Source organism: Cynocephalus volans, chromosome X (genome assembly GCF_027409185.1).
Source record: "Cynocephalus volans isolate mCynVol1 chromosome X, mCynVol1.pri, whole genome shotgun sequence".
NCBI classification, from domain to species: domain Eukaryota; kingdom Metazoa; phylum Chordata; class Mammalia; order Dermoptera; family Cynocephalidae; genus Cynocephalus; species Cynocephalus volans.
The window spans coordinates 130,037,107-130,056,206 of NC_084478.1; positions in this window are offsets into that span (position 1 = coordinate 130,037,107).

Here is a 19,100-nt window from a genome sequence, read left to right on the forward strand (position 1 = left end):
TGTTTCCTTTGCTGTGCAGAAGCTTTTTAATTTGAAATAGTCCCAATTGTTTATTTTTTCTATTGCTGCTTGTGCTTTGGGGCACATGTTCATAAAGCCTGTGCCCAGACCTAGTTGCTGAAGTGTTTCAGCTATATTTTCCCTTAGTAATTTTGTACTTTCAGGTCTTATACTTAAGGCTTCAATCCATTTCTAATTGATTTTAGTGTATGGTGAAGGATGAATATCTAGTTTCATTCTTCTGCTTATGTATATCCAGTTTTCCTGGCACCACGTGTTGAAGAGGCAGTCTTTTCCCCAATGTAGATTTGTGTTGCCTTTGTCCAATATCAGATGGCTGTAAGCCTGAGAGGTGATTTCTAGGTTCTCAATTCTACTCCATTGGTCTGAATGTCTATTTATACCAGTACCATGCTGTTTTGGTTACAATAGCTTTGTAGTATAATTTGAAGTCAGGTAGTGTTATGCCTCTAGCTTTTTTTTTTTTTTTTTTTTTTTTTTTGCTCAGGATTGCTTTAGATATTTGGGGTATTTTGTTTTTCCATATGAAAGGTAAGATTGGTTGTTCCATTTCTGTGAAGAATGTCATTGGTATTTTGATGGGGTTTGCATTGAATCTGTAGATCACTTTGGGTAGTAGACATTTTCCCAATGTTAATTCTTCCAATCCAAGAGTGTGGAATATATTTCCATCTTTTTGTGTCTTCTTTAATTTCTTTCAGAAGTGGCTTTTAGGTCTCATTGTAGAGGTCTCTCACCTCCTTGGTTAAATTGATCAATAGGTATTTTATTTTTTCATGACAATTGTAAATTGGCTTACTCTCCTTTGTTTCTCTTCCTGTTACTTCATTATTTGAGTATAGAAATGCAACTGATTAAGGGGCATTTATTTTGTATCCTGCAATATTACTAAAGTTATTAACCAGCTCTAGGAGTTTTTTGATAGAGTCTTTAGGTTTTTCTATATATATTATCATGTCATTTGTAAATAGAGAAAGTTTGACTTCATCTTTTCCAGTCTGGATTCCCTTTATTTCTTTCTCTTGCCTAATTTCTCTGGCTAGTACCTCCAGTACTATGTTAAATAGAAGTGGTGAGAGTGGGCATCCTTGTCTTGTTCCTGTTCTTAAGGGAAAGGCTCTCAGTTTTTCCCAATTCAGAATGATACTGGCAGTGGGCTTGTCATAAATAGCTTTTATTGTGTTGAGATATTTTCCTTCTATACCTAATTTGTTGAGAGTCTTTATCATGAAGGGATGTTGAATCTTGTCAATTCCTTTTCAGCAACTATGGAGATAATCATATGCTCTTCGTCCTTGATTTTATTGATGTGATGTATCACATTTATTGACTTTTGTATGTTAAACCAGCCTTGCACTGCTGGGATGAATCCCACTTGATCACAGTCTATAATTCCTTTAATATGCTGCCATATTCTGATTGCTAATATTTTGTTGAGAGTTTTAGCACCTAGGTTCATCAAGGATATTGGCCTATAATTTTCTTTTTTTGTTGTGTTTTTATCTGGTTTTGGTATCAGTTATGTTGGCCTTATAGAATGAGTTTGGGAGAGTAGCTTCTGTTTCAATTATCTGAAATAGTTTGAGGAGAATTGGTATTAACTCCGCTTGAAAAGTTCGATAGAATTCAGCTGTAAAACCATCCTGACCTGGACTTTTCTTTGTTGAAAGATTGCTAATTACCACTTCAATCTCCTTGAATGTTATTGGTCTGTTCGGGTATTCTATCTCATCTTGATTCAGACCTGGCAGTTTGTATGTGTCTAGAAACTTACCTATATCTTCTAAATTTTCATATTTGTTGTCATACAGTTGTTTATAATAGTCTCTAATGATTCTTTTTATTTCTGTTGTATCATTTGCAATGTCTCCCTTTTCATTTCTGATTTTTGTTATTGGGGTCTTCACTCTTCTTTTTTTGTTAACCTAGCTAATGGTTTGTCTATTTTATTTATCTTCTCAAGAAACAAACTTTTTGTTTTGTTGATCTTTTCTATTGTTTTTTGGGTCTTATTTCATTAATTTCTGCTCTGATCTTAATTATGTCTTTCCATCTACTACCTTTAGGTTTGGATTGTTGTTTTTCAAGTTCTTTGAGGCATAGTGTTAGGTCATTTATTTGAAGTCTTTCCATTCTTTTGATATAAGCATTTATTGTGATAAATTTGCATCTTAGTATTTCTTTTGCAGTATCCCACAGGTTTTGGTATGATGTATATTTATTTTCATTAGTTTGTAGAAATTTTTTGATTTTCTGTTTAATTTCTTCTTGGGTGCATAGGTCATTCAGTAGACTATTATTTAGTTTTCATGTCTTTGTAGAGCTTCCAGAGTTTTGCTTATTGTTTATTTCCAATTTTAGTCCATTGTGATCTGAAAAGATAGTTGGATTGTTTTCAATTTTCTTTAATTTGCTGAGACTAGATTTGCGATGTAATATGTGGTCCATCCTGGAGAATGCACCATGAGCTGATGAGAAGAGAGTATATTCTTTACTTGCTGTGTGAAATGTTTCTGTATATATCTGCCAAGTCCAGTTGGTCTAAGCTGTAGCTTAAATCCTGTGTCTCTTTGTTGACTTGTTGTCTGGAAGATCTGTCCCATACTGAGAGAGGGGTGTTCAGATAACCCACTATTAATGTATTAGGTCCTATTTCTTTCTTTAAGTCTAAGAGCGTTTGCTTTATATATCTGGGTGATCCAGTATTGGGTGCATACATGTTTATGATTGTTATGCCTTCTAGCTGGGTAGAGCCCTTTATTATTATATAGTGGCTTTCTTTGTTTCTTTTTATGTTTTTTGGTTTAAAGTCCATTTCGTTTGATATTAGAATAGTTACTCCTGCTCATTTTTGGTTTCCATTTGCATGGTATATCTTTTTCCATCCCTTCACTTTTAGTCTATGTGTCTCTCTTCAGGTGAAGTGGGTCTCTTGAAGACAGCACATACTTGGGTCTAGCTTTTTAATCCAATCAGTCAGTCTGTGTCTTTTGAATGAGGAGTTTAGTTCATTCACATTTAGGGTAGATGCTGACAATTGTTGCTTAATTCCTGTCATTTAATTGCTTCTTGTTTAGATGGTTTAAATATCTTTTGATCATTATTTCCCCTTTTATTTCTCTTCTTCAATGTTAGTTGGGAATTTAAGGAGGGATGTTTTAGCCTCTTTCTCTTTCTTTTTGGCATTTTTGTTTTAAAAGTGGATTTTGCTCTTTCTTGTGTATTTGTGATAGTGGTCACCATTATTCAGATTCCAGATGAATGACTCCCTTGACAATTTCTTGCAGGGCTGGTCATGTGGTGGTGTTTTCTCACAACTGTTGTTTGTCTGGGAAATACACTATTTCTCCCTCATTTTTTGAAGGAGAGCCTTGCTGGGTAAAGAATTTCTGGCTGACAAATTTTTCTTTTAGTATTTTGAATATATCATTTCACTTTCTTCTGGCCTGTAGGGTTTTGGTTGAGAAGTCTGCTGTTAGTTTGATGGGGGTTCCACTATAAGTGACCTGACACTTTTCTCTTGCTCCTTGTAGAATTCTCTCTTTGTCTTTGAGCTTTGCAAATTTAACTATAATGTGTCTTGGGGAGGATCTTTTTGGATTGAACCTGTTTGGGGACCTTTGAGTTTCCTGGATGTGAAGGTCTGTATCTCACGCTACACTTGGGAAGTTTTCTGTTACTATTTCCTTGAATAGGTTTTCAATACTTTTCCCTTTCTCCTCCCCTTCAGGAATACCCACAATTCAGATGTTAGAGCACTTGAGGTTGTCTGCTCTCTCTCTCAGATTTTCCTCATTATTTTTAATTCTTTTTTCGTTTTCTTTTTTTGTCTGCCTGAGTTATTTCTAAAAGACCATCTTCAAGCTCTGAAATTCTTTCTTCTGCTTGCTCTACCCTGTTGCTCAAGGTCTCAGTTGTTTTTTGTTTCATTGAGTGAATATTTCACTTCTAGAAGTTCTGCTACAGTCTTTTTTAAGGTATTAATCTATTTGTATATTTCCTCCTTCATATTCTGGATATTTTTTTCTTGTTTCATTGTGTTCCCTAATTGAGTCTTCCTTTATTTCTTCATTTTTTTTAAGATCATTGCTCAGAATTCTTTTTCAGACATTTCAAGGATTCCCTGTTCCATGGAGTCTGACTTTGGTGCATTACTGTATTCTTTTGGTGGTGTCATTTCTTCTTGTTTGTTTGTACTTCTAGTAATTTTTCATTGATGTTTGGTCATTTGGTAGAGGATTTGCTTCTTCTGTTACACTGAGGTTGGCTATGGAGTGGCCCTGGTTGCTACTGTGGTGGTGAATTGTCTTTGCTTGACAGTAGGTGTGGTGTTGGTTATGTTAAACCACTTTGGGTCCTGTTCCAGAATTTGTAGTCAAAGAATGAGCCCCTGGCACCATGCGGTTCTGCTGGGCTCATCTCAGTGCAGGATGGGGCATGGGAGCTGGTGCTCCCCTCAGGGTCCAAGGGGGGAAGGGTCACCTCTAGCTGTATGTTCTGCTGGGCTCAACTCAGATTGGGCTGGGGCACATGGTCCTGCGCTTCACTCCAGGTCCAAGGAGGGGGGAGGGGACACTTCTACCCATGCAGTTCTGCTGGGCCCACCTCAGCATAGGCCAAGGCACATGGGCTGGTGCTCCCTTCTGGGTCCAAAGAGTGAGGAGGGGCCCACATGCTCTCCTTTTAAAGCTCTCAGAACCACGCCCCTGTCCATAATTGTTAATCCAATCACTATGACATGGTTCTACAATCTAATCATCTCTTCAAGGTCCCACATTTCAATTACCATAATAAAATTTCCCATCCTCAACAGTTACAGTGGGAATTAAGCTTTGAATATATAAATTTGGGGGGCCATAATTCAATCAATCTACAGCAAGTACAGAGTTGATTATCAGTATTTGTGTATAATATGTGATGATCAAGTCAGTATTATTAACATGTTCATCATTAAAAATTATAATCATTCTTTGTGTTCATTACTTAATTTTTCCCTAATCCCCTCTCACTCCCCTCCACCTTTCCCACCTCTAGTGACCGTAGTTATCATCTTTCCTTCTGAAAGATCAACATATTATTGTAGTTGTTTCTTTCATTCTTTTACTTTATTTTATTATTTATTTTATCATTATAAATTGTAAACTTCTTTTGTGGCCCTTTACCAATTTCTCCCTAACCCTGCCCCTCCCCATTTCCCACATCAGGTGGCCTCAGTTCCATTCTCACCTTTTGAACATTCAAGGAATTATTATGATTGTTGTATCTTTCTTTCTTTTTTTATATTTTTTCATCTCCCACTTATGAGTGAGTCATGCAGTACTTTTCTTGCTGTGCCTGGCTTATTTCATTTAGCATAACTTTCTCTAAGTTCATCCGTGTCACTGCAAATGGCAGAATTTCATTCCTTTTTATGTCAGAGTAGTATACCATTGAGTATATATACCATATCTTCCTTACCCAATCATTCATTGATGGACATTTAGGTTGGTTCCAACTCTTGGCTATTGTAAATAGAGCTGTGATAAACATGGGAGTTCAGGTATCCCTTTGATACGATGATTTCCATTCCTTTAGGTGCACACCCAATAATGGAATTGCTGGATCATACAGCAGTTCTACCTGTAGTTGTTTGAGGAAACAACTTGAGGAAATTCCATATGTTTTCTATGTGTGCTCTCCACTCAGGATGATATTGGCAAGGGGTTTGTCATATATGGCTTTTATTGTGTTGAGACACTTTCCTTTTATACCAAATTTATTGAGAGTCTTAACTATGAAGAAATGTTGAATTTTGTCAAATGCTTTTTCTTCATCAGTTGAGATAATCAAATGGTTTTTGTTCTTGATTTTATTGATGTGGTGTATCACATTTATTGACTTGCCTATGTTGAACCACCCTTGCATACCTGGGATGAATCCCAATTGATCATGGTGTATAATTTTTTTGATGTGTTACTGTATTCTGTTTGCTAATATTTTGTTGAGGATTTTTGTATCTATGTTCATCAGAGACATTGGCCTACACTTTTTTTGTTGTTGTATCTTTATCTGGTTTTGGTGTCAGTGTGATGCTGGTCTCATACAATAAGTTTGGGAGAATGAGAAATTCTGGGCCTCTTTTTCAATGTTTTGCAATAGTTTGAAGAAAATTGGTATTAACTCCTCTTTAAAGATTTGGTAGAATTCAGCAGTCAAGTTATCTGGTCCTGGGTTTTTCTTCATTGGGAGACTGCTGGTTACTGCTTCAATCTCATTGCTTGTTATTGCTCTATTCAGGTTTTCTATTTCTTCTTGGTTCGGTCTTGGTAGTTTGTATGTGTCCAGAAATTTAACCATTTCCTCCAGGTTTTCAAATTTGTTGGTATATAGTTTTTCATAATAGTTTCAAATGGTTCTTTGTTTTTCTGTGGTATTTGTTGCAATGTCTCCTTTTTCATTTCTGATTTTTGTGATTTGGGTCTTCTCTCTTTTTTCAGTTAGCCTAGCTAATGGCTTGACTATATTGTTTATCTTTTCAAAAAAAGAACTTTTTGTTTAATTCATCTTTAATATGATTTTTGTGTCTCTATTTCATTTAGTTCTGCTCTTATCTTAATTATTTCTTTCTGTCTACTAGTTTTGGAATTGGATTGTTCTTGTTATTCTCATTCAAGTTTAGTACTAGGTTGTTTATTTGAAATATTTTTATCCTTTTGATGAAGAATTGATTGCAATAAACTTCCCTCTTAGTAGTGCTTTTGCTGTATCCCACAGGCTATGGTATATAATGTCTTTATTTTTTTTGTTGTTGTTTCAAGAATTTTTTTGATTTCCTGTTTAATTTTTTCTTGAACTCATAAGTCATTCAGGAACATGTTTCTTAATTTCCATGTATTTGTATAGTTCCAGAGTTTTGTTTGTTATTGATTTCTAGTTTTAATCCATATGGTATGAAGAAATACTTGTAATGATTTCAATTTTTTTAAATGTTTGAGACTTGATTTGTGACCTAACTTGTGGCCTATCCTGTAGAATGTTCCATACGCTGATGAGAAGAATGTATATTCTGAAGTTGTTGTATGAAATGTTCTATAGATATCTGGCAGGTCCAATGGGTATAAAGTGTAGTTTAAATCCTGTATTTCTTTGTGGATTTGTAGCATAGTTGGTCTGTCCAGTGCTAAGAGAGGGGTTTTCAGGTCTTCTAGTATTATTGTATTGGGATCTATCTCTTTATGCCTAGTAGTGTTTGCTTTATATATCTGGTGCTCTGGTGTTGAGTGCACAGATATTTATGATTGTTATGTCTTCTTGCTGGATACATCCCTTTATCATCATATAGTGGCCTTCTTTGTTTCTTTGCATGGTTTTTGGTTTTAAGTTTATTTTATCCAACATAAGAATAACTACTCCTGCTTGTTTTTGCTTTCCATTTGCATTGAATATCTTTTTCCATCTCTTCACTATTAGTCTGTGTGTGTCTTTACAAGTGAGTTGAATCTCTTGAAGACAGCATATAATTGGGTCTAGCTTTTTAATCCATTCAGTCAGTTTGCATCTTTTGAATGGGGAGGTCAATCCAGTTACATTTAGAGTTGTTACTGAAATGCATTGTCTTACTCCTGGCATTTTATTGATTTTGGTCTGGATGTTCTAAATATCTTTTGTACTTATCTTACTCTTGTTTGTTTTTGTTTGTTGGGTTTTGAGGTGGTAAAATTTATTTTATTTCTCTTTCTTGTTTGCTTTTTCATTGTTCTAGTGGGTTTTGTTCTTTCTTGTGTATTCGTGGTAGTGATGATTATTTTTTGGATTCCAAAGAAATCCCTTCAGGATTTCTTGCAGGAATGGTCATATGGTGAAGAACTCCCACACTTTATATTTTTTGGAAGATACACTATTTCTCCCTCATTTTTGAAAAATAGCCTTGCCAGGTATAGTATTCACTGCTGGCAGATTTTTATTTTTGTATTTTGAATATATCATCCCGTTTTCTTCTGTCCTGTAGAGTTTCTGTTGAGAATTTAGCTGCTAGTCTGATATGTGCTCCCTTGTAGGTGACTTGACACTTTTCTCTTGCTGCTTTTAGGATTCTCTTCTTGTCTTTCAGTTTTGCCTGTTTGACTATAATGTGTTTTGGAGAGGATCTTTTTGGATTGAATCTGTGTGGATCTTTGAGCCTCCTGGATCTGAAAGTCCATGTCTTTCCTTATACCTGCAAAAGTTTCCATTATTATTTTGTTGAATAGGTTTTGAATGCCTTTTCCACTTTCCTCCTTTTCTGAAACATGTGTAACTTGGATGTTTGTGTGCTTAAGTTTGCCTGCTAACTCATTTTGATTTTCTTCATTTTTTTAAATTCCTTTTTTTCTTGTCCTCCTGTGTTACTTTGAAAAGACTATCTTTGAGATCAGTAATTCTTTCTTCTAGCCTGCTGCTTAAGCTCTCAGTTGTTTTTTATTTTATTGAAAGAATCTTTCAGTTCCATGATTCTGCCACATTCTTTTTTAAGGTATTAATCTCTTTGCAAATTTCCTCCTTTACATCCTGTCCTTTTGTTTTTTCTGATTTCATAACATTGTCTACCCAAGTCTTCTCATATCTCTTTGAATTTCCTTAAGACTGTGGCTCAGAATTCCATTTCAGTCATTTCAGGGTTTTCCTGTTCTATACGGTCTGGTATTTGGGAATTACTGAATTCCTTTGATGTGTCATATTTTCTTGGATTTTCATATTTCTAATATCGCTGCATTGATGTCTCATCATCTGGTAGAACAGTTGCTTCTTCTATTATTCTGGAGTGGGCTTTGAGGTAAGAAACTTCCTCCTCTTTTTGTGGTCTCTGCTGCTGACTGTCCTTCTGTCTATGAAGTTGAGTGGGTGGCAGGAGGCTTGCACGGTGGCTATGGTTGCTACTGTGTTGGAGAGCCACTTTTGTGGCAGCTGTAGCTTTGGCTGTGGCAGGCCACCCCCGTGGAAGTGGTGTTTCTGGCTTGCTCCTGACTTCTGCCAGGCAGGGGGTGCTGCCCTCAGCTCCTGCCTAGGGCCTCGCTCATGCTTCTGCCTCCTCCAGGTGGTGGGGCTGTCCCCAGTTCCTCCACAATGTATCTTCTTAATCTGAGTTTTATTCAAGAAAAATAAGTTGGAGTGAAGGAGGTTTTTCTTTTTCTATAAGCTAGAATTTTGTTACTTTTTAAAAATAAATATCTACTTTCAAGAAGTCAAGCTGCAGAGAGGGAAGTCACATTAAACAGAGACAAAAGGACAGGTTGCTTTAGCAACCAAAAGTACTTACAAAATTTCATCAAACTCATCGTTCTCTATTTTATTTTTTACTCAATCACTTTTTTAAAACCATGTAAGGCCTTGAAACAGACTGATAAATAATTGCCTGAATAGGCCTAACACTTCCTAATATCCCATCATGAAATTTATTTTAACCCCACCAAGAACATAATGCTGAATTGTAAATGCAAAATAGCATAATAGCCTCTTTCCCCCCTTCTTCCATTAAAAAGGTCTACAGTGTAAAGCAACAAAGGAGTTCTCGTACCGTACAAGAGGTTTCTCTCACATACCAGAGTTGCACACTCTACTAAGAATGTAAAAAGCATTTCTAAAATCATTTGTTTTGAAAAGTAGCAAGACTGTCTTAGGAGCCAAGCATATTACTAGCTAATCCTCTCAGCTGTTACAGATGGGGTACACCCAAGTAGGGTATTAAAATATCAATGTTTTTTTTTAAAAGAAAGAGACTTGTGATTTAATTGAAATGGATCTACTATTGTTAAAATACTTGGAGTAGAAAAACAAGCAAAGGAAAGCAGCATAGTATAGTCAAAATTACACTGGCCTGGGAGATAGTGAATAGTCCTGCTTCTGTCGCCAACAAACAGTATAATTTTAGGCAAGTCCCTACGTATCTCAGCATCTCAGTTACTTCGTGTATAAAGTGAAAGGGCAAAGAAAATAACTTCTAAGCTTGCTCTCAAATCTCTCTCTCAAGTTCTAATACAAAGTAACCCAATGGTAAAAGGACTCTACTTTCGAAATTCATGCTATCCTTTTGATCTTTGGGGATTTTTTTAAGGTTCATGTACAGTACTTGATCTGCTGTTATGGCTTTCTCTAAATTCATTTTCTAACCAGTATTTTTAATACACAGTACTAGTGGTCAGTCCTTGACTTCAAAGTGTTGTTCATAACATTGGTTTTCCAATAATCTCCCCCTTATGATGTCAATGCTACATTTGTCCACTATGGTTGAATCATTCCAGAAATGTTAGCTTATGAAGAATTCAATAAGGACAGACTATGATCTGTTAAAAGCTGCAAGAGCACCTGTACATACCAGAGACCACTGAGAATTTAGCTGTATAAGCTTCTTGTGCATATATACAAAGAAGGAATTAATCCAAAAAAAGAAAAGCATTCTGAATTAAGAATGTCATTAGCAATTAACAGAGCAAGAAAAAGGCCATCATTCTTTCCTAGAATATAAATAATTGAGTTAAACATATAACCCAATACTTGAGATTTAATTTAATTTTTATGTAATAAAACTACATTCCATAACAAAAAGATGTTTAAATAATTCTTTATCTTTAAAGTGTAGCATAAGTCACATCTATATGCTTATTATTAGAGGACCATGTTCAGACTACATAAGCACTTTGTATAAGCAAAATAAACAAGTTAAATGTCTTAGATTTGGGGATATGACACTTTTTACAAAACAGCATTAAGAAAAATATAGGATCTTAAATAACTAGTTAATATACTAAAATGGATGGAGGTAAAATTCTCTGTGACTTCCCATTTACAGCCTTCAGTTTGCTTCATGATTTCTATCAATGTTATATTCTACACTTGAAGGCAAAGATTTATTGTTACTTCTAGAGCCCAGAGAGATAATTCAAATTCAGCTCTTCTACATATTATTCTTTATTTTTTAGATATGAAACTAACACAAAGATGCAATCCTGTCATGATAAAGGAAATTAGAAAAGCTTAATAGGTAAAACAAATATATTAGCAGGCAGGAAAACCATAAACAAGAAAGCCAAGGGTAATTAAAAACAAATTTTTATTGATTCTTCCCACAGAAGATATTCTACCTCAGTGTTCCTCTATACAATTGAATGACAGAATGAATCTAGCTCAGCATAAATCTAGTTCAGAGTTTTAATTATGACTAAAGACCACAGACTATGGCACAAGTATACTATATGTCCTTTTAGTTTGTTTCTATCTCTTATAAACACATGGTCCATTTTAGGTGTAGAATATAAGGATGAATAAAATCTTGGAGAAAAACTTTAATTCCATAGGATTAAAAATCATGGTACCTTTAGCTCTTAATTACAACCAGACCTTTAACTGAAAATCAGTCTTTGAAGTTTACTTCAGATGATTAAAAATAATTAATAATTATTGATAATAATTAATACTGATTAATAGCTGGTTAATAGTTTGCCTTATCTTCTCATCTAGAATAAATTCAATTATTCAAACACATATCGAAGAAATACTATGTGCTAGCCTCTCTTTTCGAGTCAGGAGGAAGGAAAGCAAGAAGAGAATGGATGAGACTTAGCCCCTTTCCTGAGAGCGCTCATAGTCATAAGTTCAACATGATTTGATGACGGATAAGGATTTTCAGTAGCAGGGATGAATAACTTTGCCTGAGGAAAAGAAATGTATGGAAAAGAGAAGTCTTCACAAGGTGATATTTGAAATGTACTTTGAAGGATGAGTAAAAGACCCCCCCAAAAATTAAAAGCCAAGACAATGAGTGAGGTGTGTCAGGAAAGCAGATACGCAGTGCATAAGACATGGAAGCATGGGAAAACAAAAGAAGAATAAGCACTAAAAGCCATATTACGGATTCACATTTTTCTCTGTGGCCTGGGGGTAGGAATAGAGAAAGTTTAAGTTATTAGGATGGGTCAACAGAAGAATGATAGGGTGAGAAAATTAAGGACAATCACCAAACATGGTTGAAATGATAAACTATGGGGTCCAGTCTGGTTATGAAATGAAGTTAAGCAATATGAAGGATAAAAGATGTGGTAGGCAGGATTTTGGATCCCAGATATTCACCTTCTGATGTTACTACCATGATTGTGTTACCTTACAAGGCAAAGGGGAGGTTATCTGGGTGGGACTAATCTAATCACATGAGCTCTTTCAAAGCAGAGAGTTTTGTCAGGCTAGGGGCAAAAGAGGGAGTCAGTGAGATTCAAAGCACAGGGGAATTTGTTGCTGTCTTTGAAAATGGAGGAGGTCACATGCTAAGTAATAAAGGCAGTCTTTAGGAGTTGAGAGTAGCAAGGAAATGGGACCTTAGTCTAACAGCTGCAAGGAGTTGAATTCCACCAACAATCTGAGATGATCTTGAAAGCAGATTCTGTTCTAGAATCTCCATATAAGGGCCCAGCCAAGCCAACACCTTGATTTTAGCCTTATGAGGCCCAGAGCACAGAACCCAATCAAGTCTTCTGATCTACAAAACTATGAACTAATAGATGGTGTTGCTTTACTGCTAAATTCGTGGCAATTTGTTACATAGGAACAGAAAATCTAATACAGGAGATAAGGAGAGAAGGACAGGCATCAAAGGAGCAGTTTTATTGGGACTGATACAAAGAATGATAAGAATAGGAGGTTGCAGTCCAGGAGTAAGATATTGCAATTTAATACTATGGAGGTAGAGTAGTTCTAGATTACTGAAATGAAGTGGAAAAAAACATTGTTGGAAAAGTGGAGCACCATATATAGTTGTGCATGCTCTACAGGGCACCTCTAGCATACAGACATGATATATTCATAAATTTATTAGAATAATTTTCCGGCAGATGGAAGTAGAGTGCCTTGAGAAAAGAGTGTGTTTGCTAATTCACACACACAAAAGCACCATATGAACTAGTTAACATTATAAAATCAAATAGAAAGGTAGAAAGTGGTATAGGCAGCTGGTATGAGTCCCAACTGCAAGTTGATAAGTGAATGAAGATAGCAGAATAATGAAATTAGCTCCATAGAATCAGGAAGATAAAAAGAAATAGACCTTATAAGAATAGTAGAATAGTATGTGAAAGTAGCAGGAAGTCAGTTATGACTTCTGCTCCAACAAGATCATATCTCCTTCAGATGAAAGCAGTCTCATGTACAATAAACATAAAATTAAAGCTACTCCAAGGCAAATAAGTCAATACTAACATAATGATCCTTTATTGAATAATTCCAAGAAGCATGTCTGTCACCTTTCCCGGGGTGATGTAGATACAAAGGATTACTCAAAGCCCCTTTCTTCTGAGCAGTGAGAGGCCCTGAAGGGGTTAATTTCCAGGAACCCTCAAGAGGGAGGCATTCCTCCTCAGAAAATAACCCTGAAGTAGGATTCTCTCTCAGTATTTATTCTCCAGGCCAGGAAGTTACGGAAAAGGAACATAGGTGGTTACAAAAAGAACAGTAAGATAATTGTCATGGCAACAATCGTTAGGTTTAGCTGCACCAAGGACATCTGCCCTGAAAGCCAGCAATTTTGCTGTGTTACAATTCTTTATCTACAACAGAGACTTTAGCCCAGGGAACATTTTCTGTCTTTTTCAAGCTTAACATTTCTATGTGCAATTCTAAAAAGTTAGGCCCTGTAAAATACATGTGCTTTATTAATGTTAGTACCCTTCACACATTTATATGCAAACTTTCTAATTCTTACAACAAACTACAATTACATAATATTACATGGTAACTGCTAATTATCTTTATTTTTCATATAAGAAAACTGAGGCTCAGAGTTAAATGACTTGCTTAAGGTTACACAATTAGTAAGTGGTGAGGCTAGAATTTAAAGCTGGGTTTTTCTGTCTCTTTCCATTCTGCTAAGGTTCCTTGCAAACAGAGAAAATGTGTTCTAATTTTCCAGTGCCTTCATTTTGGATGCCCAGAGCCACCGTGGTGGTGCCCCAGTATGCCCGGTTAATATTCCATGCTCCTATTCTCCTTTCTCATCTGTGCCTGACCCTTAGAGCCCTTGTCTTTAGGTGTGCAATCTCTCAGTACATCACCCCCATCCCCAAGGAAACAGAAAGATAATGCAGTTCAAGTGCATGCCTCCTCAGGGACTATGCTAAACTGGGGAGAGGTCTAGTAGGCAATTGAGACATCCCTCCATTTGCACAACACAGATGGTTGTGTCTACTCATACTGACTTTGGATACTCTGGCTCCAATGCGGCTACAGAAAACAACCTGAGCCTGTTCAATAAGACACCACACTTAACAAACCCCAGCCTCCTGGTATAATAAAAATAGGGCATGCTAGTGCCAAAACTATCTGCAATATTGGGGGCAGAGACCCCTGCAAACTCTCACATTCTCTCCTACACACTACACATGTGCATGTGCACTCATGCATATGCACACATTAGCCAACAACACTGGCCTTTCCATAGTGCAAAGTTCTTTTATAAAAATTTTACTTATTTATTTATTTATATTTATTTATTGAAATATAATTGATTGCACATATCTATGGGGTATAGCATTGAATATCAATACCTGTGTCATAGTGCCAAGTTCTAAGCATTCAGCTCTTCACAGAAAACAGTTTGAATTTGGGAACTGACCAAAATGCCTAGGTTCTAGCTTACACATACATATCTTTATAATACTAGTTACAGCACAGATAAAAATGAATATTGATAATGAGATATGTATTCTGTATTATCTCTTGTCTTTTCTCAATAACTCTTGGAATTTCTCCATTTGTAGTTGACTCCATTACATCCATGCAGAAATAGTTTAATTGAATTTAGTAAAATAATATTATAAGCTGTATATTCTTACTACTAACATCTAGGTTGAAAAGAAAAATCTATGCCAAATATGCCTGAATGTTTTGCTTTTCAACCTGTTTTTTTGAACTCTTGTAGAGATAAAGATTCACAAAATTTGGCTACCAAGAAAACCAAAATTTGGGTCTTTTGTTTCTCCAAGTGACTAATTTCCTGTAGTCATTATAGAAAGTTTGAACATTGTAATTAACAAAGTGCTTCAATGTTATGTGTAATTGTACATTGGTAATAATTAAATATTCATGTGAAATGCCAAAAAGTAAACATATTTTGGGTGACATTTACTTGGATTATCATGCTGATACTTCCAGTCTACAGAACTGCTACTTGCCACAACCCATCACTTCATTTTTAGTTGAAAAAAGGGGGTCTTTTCATTTTCTTTTACTCAAGGAGCAAATCAAAGATGAGTTTTCTGACCAAATGATTGCACGTGTGGATCAGAGATGGCTTGGTTTTGTCAACAAAATCACTGTTTGACATAGGAATATATATATCTTAACCTGTTCCAGTTTTCTTTTTCCAAGAGAAAGAATCTCTCTTTCTCAGCCATATGTATAGTCCTTGTATTTACCTAATAAACTCTTAATGACGATAAAAGCTTAATTTTCCTGGATGCTGCTTATTAGCCTATGGGGGATCCAAATTATCTAATAGTGGATTCTGTCTGAAAGAATCCCTGGGTACTTTAATGATTTTTAAAAGAAAATAAGAGGTCTATAAACAAAACAAGAATTATATTTGAAGTCGACCTATGTGTGTTCAGTGTCCACGGTAAATTACAAACCTATCCTCAACCCCTCGGTGCCTGTGCCTGCCGACAAGAAAGGTATGTGTAGAAGAGGGCAAAAAGGTTATAACCACCCACATAGACTACGTGTATATTCATTTCATATGTTTTTTTTTAGCACCTGGTAAAGTGCTTCTCCTCAAACAAAAGTGCACCAGCACCGAAGTCTTATGAAGACAGACCATCAACCATTTTGGTATACACTGCTGATGATTCTGACTGTATATAAGCCACAATCACTTCTTTGTTCAGAGCTGAAGCAAAAGAGTATTTATACATAAGCTATTCTTGGTCCTAAAAACTTGATTTCCATTCTAATGAATGACCCAATTTATAGTTCAACCAAAATGACTTAGCTTTGGCAAAAGAAATATATGTCACCCAACAAAGAGGTTGATTCAAGAATGACCCATTCCCTACCACAACCTGGTTTAGAAGGCAAATGAGGAATAGTCTCCTGGACTGGAATTTTAAAAGATGCTTGAGATCCTCTCCGCTTCTCTTTCTTTTTCCACCTCTCATCAGTCATACACACACACATGCACACACACCCCACATACATACTCACATGCAAACACATGCAGTCACTAATGTTTGCACACACACAGTCACTCAGACTTGCTCAAACACTCACATTAACATACAGACAAATATCACAAGCTCTCCTACCTGCACACATTCACACCTCACACTCACACAAAAACACCATATATTCTGGCACTCACTCACTCATACTCTTCCACACCCACTCATACACAAACACCACTCAAGCACACACTTGCACACAACTCATAGAGTGTATTTCTTATTTCCTACCAAATTCAAGATTTTTTGTAACTGCTTATTCCTCTCTAATTTGATTTTTTCACTGCATCTTTAGAATCTTCTTCAGATTCTCGCACTGACAGATATTCATCACTACTGGTAACCCACTTCACCCCTGTCTCTGAGGCCAAATTCATAAACCACAGGCTGACTGCCAGGGATTCAGGTGGTAGGAAAGAAGAAAAGGGAAGGAAAGCTACTCCCCTTCTCTATCACCTTTTCCAGATAAAATAATCATGACAAGACTAGGTATAGTGAACTGTAGTAACTGACTTATCATTTTTGAATTAAGTCAATTTTTCAAACATATCTTAGCTACCAAGCATGTGCTGTTACTAGTTTGCAGAAGTGAATGAAAAACTAACAACCTTAAAAGAATATTTTGTGCATAGTGATTTTGTAAAGTGCTTTCATGGTCTTTAAAATCAATCCATCCTAATCATATAAGAGTAACAATAGCTAATTTGGTGACAGACACTATGAATGGCTATACGTGCATTAACTTATTTTATGCTCACACAAATCATTTGATATAGTTGTTATAAGTCTCCTTATCTTAGATATGAGGAAATGAAGGTTTAAACATAAGGCTACTTCAAAAAGTTTGTGGAAAAATATAATTGAAAGATAATACAAATCTTTCCATGAACTTATAGAAGTAATGCGGGAGGTAAAACTTTAGCCTCTCTCCTAACTCTCTCCTCTCCACAACATTTCTTGCTCCTCAACCCCTCAGAAGAATTGCGATTTTGCTTGGTTGGTATCCACGACACTGTGTAAGTGACATTTCTTGTAACTGGGGTAACTTTGTATAAAAAGTTCACATACATGCTATAGTACCCCTTGGCAATGGTAAACTAGCCAAGGTTCCCTGAAAACCTGGTCACACTGATCTCTTCTGCATTCCTCACATGCATCACCATCCCAAGTCTTCTTGCCATGGTTTGCCAGAGGCTATAAAGTCCCCAAATTAGATTTGCATTAGATGAGAAGTAGAGGCTCTCTTTAGACTACACCATAAACTTCAACCCAGTTTTCCTTGGTACTACTTGTGAATTATCAGGCACTAGCCCAACTAAATACAATCTTACACCTTGTTTCTCACAGAAGAGGAATGACTATGTCAAAGCAGTTTTCAGGCATTCCTGTTCCCCTAGCATCAATACCAACACGTCCTAGCCTTAATTCCTCCATACTCACTGAGCTCCAGTCGCATTAGTCTTCTCTCTGGTTTTAAAACACACTGAGCATTTTCCTGCTTCAGGCCCATTGCATACCTCATTTTTCAGCCTAGCATGCTCTTTAGCAGAACCTCACCTTTACAAGATTCATCTCATCCTTTAAATATCAACCTAAAAGTCTTTGAACATAAAGTTATTTTCTTCACTGCCACTGCCCACTATTCTCTTTTTCAGCCCCTTTCTTGCTGCCTTTACAACACTTATTCCAAGTTTTAATTTTTTTATTGATTATGCATATTCATGGGATAAAAAGCTGACCATCACCACCTATGCCCAAGATGTGATAATCAGATCAATATTACCAGCATCCCCATTACCACAAATTGCAATTATTCCTCATGTTCTCCACACACCCTCTCTTCGACCTCTCACCCTCTCCCCTTCTCCACCCCCGGCATTCCTAGGTATGTTCTCTCCCTCAGCAAGTCCAGTGCATCACTATGGTCTATCTTAACTTCCTTCTTTCTCTCTTAGCTCCCACTTATGAGCAAGGACATGTGGTATTTTTCCCTCTGTACCTGGCCTATTTCACTTAAAATAATTTTCTCCAGGCTCACAAATGTTGCTGCAAATGGCAGAATTTCATTCTTTTTTATGTCAAAGTAGCATTTCATGGTGTATATATGCCACATTTTCCTTTTCCAGTCATCTGTTGATTGACATTTTAGGTTGGTTCCCTACCTTGGCTATTGTAAATTGAACATGGGAGTGTATGTATCACTTTGACATTATGATTTCCATTCCTTTGGGTATATACCTAGAAGTGGGATTGCTAGATCGCATGGTGTTTGACAAACCTCCGTACTGTTTTCCATAGTGGCTGCACTAATTTACAATCCCACCAACAGTGTAGGAAAGTTCCTCTCTCTCCACATCCTCACCAGCATTTGTTATTCTCCATCTCTTTGGTGCAGTCCTCATTAAAATACCAATGACATTCTTCACAGAAAGAGAAAAAACAATCTTAACATTCCTATGGAACGACAAAAGACTCCAAATAGCCAAAGCAATCCTGAGCAAAAAAATAAATAAATAAATAAAGCCTGAGGCATAGCATGACCTGACTTCAAATTATACTACATAGTTATAGCAACCAAAACAGCATGGTACTGGCATAAAAATAGACACTGAGACCAATGGAACATAATAGAGAACCCAGAAATCAACCCACATGCTTACTACCAGCTGATCTTTGACAAAGGCAATAATAACATACATTGTGGAAAAGACTGCCTCTTCTGTAAATGGTTCTGGGAAAATTGGATATCCATATGCAGAAGGATGAAACTAGACCAGCACCTCTCACCACTTACCAACTATAAACTATAAAACTACTAATGGAAAACATAGGGGAAACACTTCATGATGTAGGACTGGGCAAAGA